Source organism: Littorina saxatilis, linkage group LG17, assembly GCF_037325665.1.
Source record: "Littorina saxatilis isolate snail1 linkage group LG17, US_GU_Lsax_2.0, whole genome shotgun sequence".
Lineage (NCBI taxonomy): Eukaryota > Metazoa > Mollusca > Gastropoda > Littorinimorpha > Littorinidae > Littorina > Littorina saxatilis.
The window spans coordinates 54,669,916-54,677,890 of NC_090261.1; positions in this window are offsets into that span (position 1 = coordinate 54,669,916).

Here is a 7,975-nt window from a genome sequence, read left to right on the forward strand (position 1 = left end):
TCTCTCTCTCTTGTCTCTCTTGAAACTGACCCGCTTTTCACGCCCCAAAACCAACCGCAGCACTTCAAGAGGGCGCCTCCAAGCGCAGACAGTACGCACGCGTAGCACGTGCGTGCTGTTTGTCATCAGCGTGACGTGCAGCACGTGGTGCGCGTGCAAAGCTGTCAATCAGCACATCTGATATTGGCAATGTGAGGGCCGGGAGCGTGGGAACGGTTTGCAGAAATGCCGTTGGGGTTGTAAATTTCACCCATGCGGAACTGCCAAACACGCGTGCTGGAGCGTGAATTTGCTTATCGCGTGCTTCTTCATTGATGGGGATAAATAAGATCTAGATTGACCGTGTAAAGTGCTTTTTGAAAGCTGTCTCCTTTTTATATTTAGTCAAGTTTTGACTAAATATTTTAACATCGAGGGGGAATCGAAACGAGGGTCGTGGTGTATGTGCGTGTGTCTGTGTGTCTGTGTGTGTGTGTGTGTGTGTGTAGAGCGATTCAGACTAAACTACTGGACCGATCTTTATGAAATTTGACATGAGAGTTCCTGGGTATGAAATCCCCGAACGTTTTTTTCATTTTTTTGATAAATGTCTTTGATGACGTCATATCCGGCTTTTCGTGAAAGTTGAGGCGGCACTGTCACGCCCTCATTTTTCAACCAAATTGGTTGAAATTTTGGTCAAGTAATCTTCGACGAAGCCCGGACTTCGGTATTGCATTTCAGCTTGGTGGCTTAAAAATTAATTAATGACTTTGGTCATTAAAAATCTGAAAATTGTAAAAAAAAAAAAAATTTTTATAAAACGATCCAAATTTACGTTTATCTTATTCTCCATCATTTGCTGATTCCAAAAACATATAAATATGTTATATTCGGATTAAAAACAAGCTCTGAAAATTAAATATATAAAAATTATGATCAAAATTAAATTGTCCAAATCAATTTAAAAACACTTTCATCTTATTCCTTGTCGGTTCCTGATTCCAAAAACATATAGATATGATATGTTTGGATTAAAAACACGCTCAGAAAGTTAAAACAAAGAGAGGTACAGAAAAGCGTGCTATCTACTACCCCGCTCTTCTTGTCAATTTCACTGCCTTTGCCATGAGCGGTGGACTGACGATGCTACGAGTATACGGTCTTGCTGAAAAATGGCATTGCGTTCAGTTTCATTCTGTGAGTTCGACAGCTACTTGACTAAATATTGTATTTTCGCCTTACGCGACTTGTTTGATTTATTACGCTTTTAGATTGTTTTGATTATTTTGGGTGACATGCTATATGAGCTTGTTATTTTATGGGTTTAATTTTTCGAAGGTGGTGTGCCATGTATAGGCCTACTTGGTATGTAAAAATATGGAAGCCGCACATACCATTCTGGGTCATTATAAACAGCTTCATTCATAAAATTAACAGCACAAATATAGTCATGCAGCACGGCTTTCAAAGTTACCGGTAGATCAACTGCGCTTCGACCAGTGTGGCAAATATGATGATGCGCCAACCAGGTCGGGAAATGCAAAAGAAAAATACGGCCGAACTCGTTTCACGGCCCTTCAATCTGTAAATCATAGAACTGATCACTCACTTATTCTATCTAGTATCTTTTCACATAGACCTATATTATACTAAATATAGGTCCCTGCTTTTCATTATTAATCAATAGATTGATCGATCAGAGCATTGAGAAGTCGGTCAGTCAGTCAAGTCAACCCGTCATCTCAGTATACTTTTTTTTAAACATCTTGACCGTTTGCCCGTTACCGCCATCCACCACTGATCCCTTTGTAGAAAGGACATGATGGTCTGTTTGCTCGCCGTTTTAGCCTCACAGCCTTCCCCGTGTCCACTATTCTTTGGCAAGCCGAATGTAGCAGACTGTGTCCAAATGACTGTGACAACGACAGAGACAACGCTGTAACCAATCAGGGACCAGTATTTTGAAATTGACCAATCGTCTACCACTGCCGTTGTCACTGCCTTCCGGTTGTTGTCACTGCCTTTCGGGCGTTGACACTGCCCTGCTCCTATCCAATCAGAATAGCTCTTACATGCGCCACAAACCGGAACAGACATCTCAGTTTGTTCTGTTTGTCTGCTTCTCAGTGTTGAGTTTGATGCGGTCTTTTAATGCATCCAATACCGATTTTTCGGCCCACAGTATCTTAGATCTGACCAAAGATCTTCTACAGCTAGCCGAGTAGAAGGTTTTTGATCTGACCGTCATGCGTTTACATCGGATCAGGCCATTCATCCACTTAGTCGACACGGTCATACCAACTAACAACAGCCTGTATGGTTTCTGTGCAGAGTGCATGGGTTCTTCTTCTTCTGCGTTCGTGGGCTGAAACTCCCACGTACACTCGGGTTTTTTTTGCACAAGTGGAATTTTACGTGTATGACCGTTTTTACCCCGCCATTTATAGGCAGCCATACGCTGCTTTCGGAGGATGTAGCAGAGTGGGTTTATTCATGAATTAATTTCAAAGCCACTAGTGTTAATCTGCGACATGAACTAACTCGTCCCAGAACGACAGTTCCTGACAGGCAGCAGTCAGGATGTTGAGTTTTGGAATGTGTCCAAGGGGAGGGATGAACTTCCCCCGTCCTTATGAAAGCCTAGCCATGTCGGGCGGGGACGTAGCTCAGTCGGTAGCGCGCTGGCTTTGTACAAACACAAGCCAGTTGGTCACTATCAGCGTGGGTTTGGTCCCCACGTTCGGCGAGAGATTTATTTCTCGGAGTCAACTTTGTGTGCAGACTCTCTTCGGTGTCCGAACACCCCCCGTGTGCACACATGCGCACGAAAAAGATCCCACGTTCACAGCGAAAGTCTCAGGGCTTGGAAAACACGAAGACACGCGCATGCATCATCTCTCGTCTCCGATTATCATGATCGTATTTCGATACTTTGACGAGACAAACCCAATGCTGGTGTGTCGAAGAAGACAGCCACAGCGGGCTTGTTCGAATCAAAGTATCACACCATATCTTCAACATATTACCAACTAGATGAATACCCGCTTCGCCGGGTACGGCTGCACCGGGAAGAAGTCGAGCCGAATACCCGGCTGCGCCGGGGACCCGGCTATGCCGGAGGAAGGGAGATAAACGCGGAGGAAGGGAGATAAACGCGGAGGAAGGGAGATAAACGCGGAGGAAGGGAGATAAACGCGGCTGAAAACACTGGAGGAGATAAGGAAGAGTTACTGGGAATGGATCCAGAGCAAAACCAAAATCGGTTCAGCGCTGCGCGCTGAGAGCACGTGTTGAAATATCTCATCGATGAGGTTGTTTCCGGGGTGTAGCTGAATACGGTCTCCAAATTTGAAAAAGATCCAACGAGAACTTAGGCCGTGCATCGCGGACACACACACACACACACACACACACACACACACACACACACACACACACACACACACACACACACACAGACACAAGTCGTATATATAGAGAGATACCTGTCCCAATATAGACCAGTTGGTCTAAGAGGACGTTAAACCCTAATAGTCAGTCTAGCCATATCTGTGATAGTGAGCAGAACTGTTTTCATGTGCAGGAATGTGCCTTTAATAGACGACATCCGGAAATAACTCTGTCGGGTCTGTACGGGGTAGTGAAAGAGTGAGTTTTCTTGCTTTGATTGAGACAAACTGTCCGCACGTGCGACTTGTCCACGTCAATCAATCAATCAATATGAGGCTTATATCGCGCGTATTCCGTGGGTACAGTTCTAAGCGCAGGGATTTAAAAAAAAAATGTATGCAATTTATATCGCGCACATATTCAAGGCGCAGGGATTTATTTATGCCGTGTGAGATGGAATTTTTTTTACACAATACATCACGCATTCACATCGGCCAGCAGATCGCAGCCATTTCGGCGCATATCCTACTTTTCACGGCCTATTATTCCAAGTCACACGGGTATTTTTGTGGACATTTTTATCTATGCCTATACAATTTTGCCAGAAAAGACCCTTTTGTCAATCGTGGGATCTTTAACGTGCACACCCCAATGTAGTGTACACAAAGGAACCTCGGTTTTTCGTCTCATCCGAAAGACTAGCACTTGAACCCACCACCTAGGTTAGGAAAGGGGGGAGAAAATTGCTAACGCCCTGACCCAGGGTCGAACTCGCAACCTCTCGCTTCCGAGCGCAAGTGCGTTACCACTTGTCCACGAACGTGTTTCAAACACATCTCTCGCTAGTGACTGGCCTGTAAACACGTGGGGAAGTTTGCCACAATAAAAAGCAAGAGTATGCAGTATTTTACAACCTATACAATCCCGACAGAGTTATTTCCGAACATTGTCTGTTCGCAGACACAAGGGTCTTCTCCTGGAGTCTGAAACCAATACCATCGCTCATGACTTCTGCAGGCCAAGGATCTGTGTGATTTACCCCAACACACACACGCACTAAATATTTTGTCTTCGCTTCGTCAACACATACAGGATGACCTTTCGACTCCTCTAGATCATCTTCTCTGTCAAGTTCTGGCTGCTTGCCTCCGACCGTGTGAAAATGACCATCCCGCGGTGAGAGAAGACATTGTTCCAGCAAAGAGGCTGTTGTTGTTGGGGTGAGGGTTGGTCGTCGGCAGGGGTAGCGAAGCGAAGCGAGATATCCATGTTCAAGATGTCCAGTTCCCAGTCATGGGTTTGAAAAGTAAAGGATTAATCAAAAGACTAGAAAAATTTGTAAGTGCATCGTTGAATTATGGAGGAAACAAATTATTCCTTTGGGACGTTAGCAGTGTATCATGTTTGTCTCGAATTTCTCGAGGGTTTGAAAAATAAGAAATTAGAATACATGAAAGTTTAGTTATTGGAACGTTTGGTTATAAACAAACCAAATCATTATTTTAGAACGTTAGTAATATATTGGTTTTAGATTGTTGCTGGTTTGTCTCGCATGCGTGCTCCCTTACAACTCAGTATTTGCGGCATTGTTTGTCGCAGTTTATCTGTCACGGTTTGTAGCAAAATCCGCTTGTCTTCTCACAAATCGTGCGACAAATGCGACAAGTGCCCAGCCCTGACTGTTTCATCACCGCCCCCACGACCCTTTTGAAACACACCAAAATTAGTTAAGCAAGGACACTGAATTTGCATTTTCCCCAGGTATTTTGTATTGACTGCACTCTCGCCCGGTTGAGAGCAGTCAAGGAAAAGGCAAGTAACTGTGAGCTAAATTCATTTTCTGTTTGACTTCTTATCATAGTATGCAAATTTGTTTGTTCTTATTGGTTTCTGTTTGTCCTTCCACTTCAAAGACCACGTGGTCGACGTGCTAGTGATTGTTTCATATTGTATAAAATATTAACGTTCCGTTGGAACGCCTTTCTAGCGTTTTGTATTAGCTCCCGGGTTCTGCGAAAATCTTCTCTGGACACACACATGCATTTCAGAAGTTTTTGTCGATGTCTGTGTTTACTTTACTGTCCAATTTGTGGACTTAAAGGCACAGTAAGCCTCCCGTAAACCATCACAGAGCTCCCCGAGCGTCTACATATAGTACAAGCATACTTCCATTTGAACGCTCACCGAACGGGAACATCCTGGCTGCTTTCTGTCGAGCGTGAGAAATTTTCAAAGAATTTATTTTCGTGGACTTGGCCGCCTCAACAGCAATGGCGCCTCGTTTTGGTGCTGGACGGCTGTTATGAATACCGGAATTCACGCCCGGACAGTAAGCCTCCCCTAAACCATCACAGATACTGTCAGGCTTTTACACACAGTACAAACACCCTTCCATTTGAACGCTCACCAAACGGGAACATCCTAGGTGCCCTACGTAAAGAGCGAGCAATTTTTAAAGAATTAATTTTGCAGATTGTCTCGAACACTTTTTGGACCCATCCTGAACTCAGGTCAAACATGAGTTACTTCCCTTCGGGTCTCATTCTATCGATGTAAACTGGCGATAGCCGTGAATCGATGATTATCAAAATGTTTTTGGACCGTGGTGCGTTTTTGCGCTAGACCTACCTTTTAAAATCTAAATAATGAATTGACAGCTTGTTACACAAACATTCTTTAATCATAAAAGATTTTTTGTTCATCAAGACAAGATCAGTACAATTCGAAGTTGTGAAAGTTTGAAAAAAGAAAAGCCCGGAAGCAGGGTCACGCAAGGGTCGTAGCAGACGACGCCGGTTTATCAGTGCATATCGCCGTTTCTCTCAACAGTCAAAAGCCATCGCTAGAGTTCTTGTGAACCACAGCCGTTTGTTTCGTGCATAAAAACGTGCTATTGTAAATAGTCGCATTCAAATAACTAACTGACGACTACATTGTGAAAAAGGGAAACTGGATCACACGGGTTCACGATGGCTCAGGGGTAAGATAAACCACGCAAAAATAAATTCTTTGAAAATTGTTCGCTCTTTACGGAGGGCACCTAGGATGTTCTCAATCGGTGAGTGTTTAAATGAAAGGGTGTTTGTACTGTGTGTAAAAGCCTGACCGTATCTGTGATGGTTTACGGGAGGCTTACTGTGCCTTTAAGATGGCGGCTTCCGGGCGCGTGGTGACACGTGCCAGCATCTGATTGGTGTTCCCGCTCCACCCGTTAATTACTCGGTGTCGGTCATTTTGGAGATCTTGATCACTACTTCCTTGGCACGTGCACGGAGGCAGAGACAGTAGGGGAAGGGGAGGAGAACGAACGAACGAACGAACGAACTTTATTAATCAAGGATGGAGATTTTAGGCTCACGCTTAGTCTTACAATCTGTCCCTGCTAACTAAGACATAAAAATAAAGACAATCGCAATCATACAGTATTACTAATTACAACATTACCTATACGAATACATAATGCATGATAGAACATTGAAATATGTATGTCAATATAATACAAAGGAAAAGAAAAGTCGACTCGCACACACACGCGCGCCGCATGCCTGCAATCACGTTCGCACTCAATACAACACACACACTCACACACACACATACACACACACACACACACACACGCACACACTCTCTCACACACACACACATACACATACACATATGTGCACACACACACACACATATACGCACGCACACACACATACACACGCAGACACACACACACACACACACACACGCACACACACACACTCACACAAACACCTTTGAGGAGATAGAGAGAGAAAGAAAGAGAGAGAGAGAGAGAGAGAGAGAGAGAGAGAGAGAGAGAGAGAGTGAGAGAGAGAGAGAGAGATCAAATCAAATCAAATCAAATCAAATTTTATTTTACGAGGGTTGTGGCATAAGCAATATAAACGAGCTTCTTTTCAACCAGCCCTCGCCCAGAGAGGGACTATTCTAATCTTAAATACATATATATACAAACGTAAAACAATTACAAAAGATAAGCATGACAGTAAAAAATTAAAAAATAAAAAGGCAGAAAAACTATTCACAGGACTATATATACACGTTGTAGGCTATACATACATTCTTGCGTTATGAAACACTGATGCTTTATGGACAGATATGATCAATATGAAAATAATCAGAACTGTGACTTTTCGTAATTTGATATTAAATGTAATGAGAGGTGTTTTTTGAAAGTATTGAGACTAGTTGGGACTCGAACTGATTCCGGGAGAGAATTCCACAAAACGCTGCCAGAATAAGCTAAACTTGATTTAAAGAGATCTATCCGCGGAATGGGGACGTTGAATTTTCGGCTTGGTTTGGCTTTAAATTTTGTCATGAAAGCACGTGGTGCATGGCCGGAAAGGATTTTGTGAAGGAGCACACCTTTATTTGATATAAATCTTTCTTTTAAGGGAAAATCTTAAGTTTTTTATAATCGTCGAAAACAAGACTGGATTGTTTTAATAGAACTGATTTTAGTGCTCTTCTGTGTAGACTATACAATGGTTTTAAAATATTTGCACTGGCTGAGTCCCAGATGGTCGAACACACACACACACGTACACACACACTCGAGAGAGCGGGGAAGGGG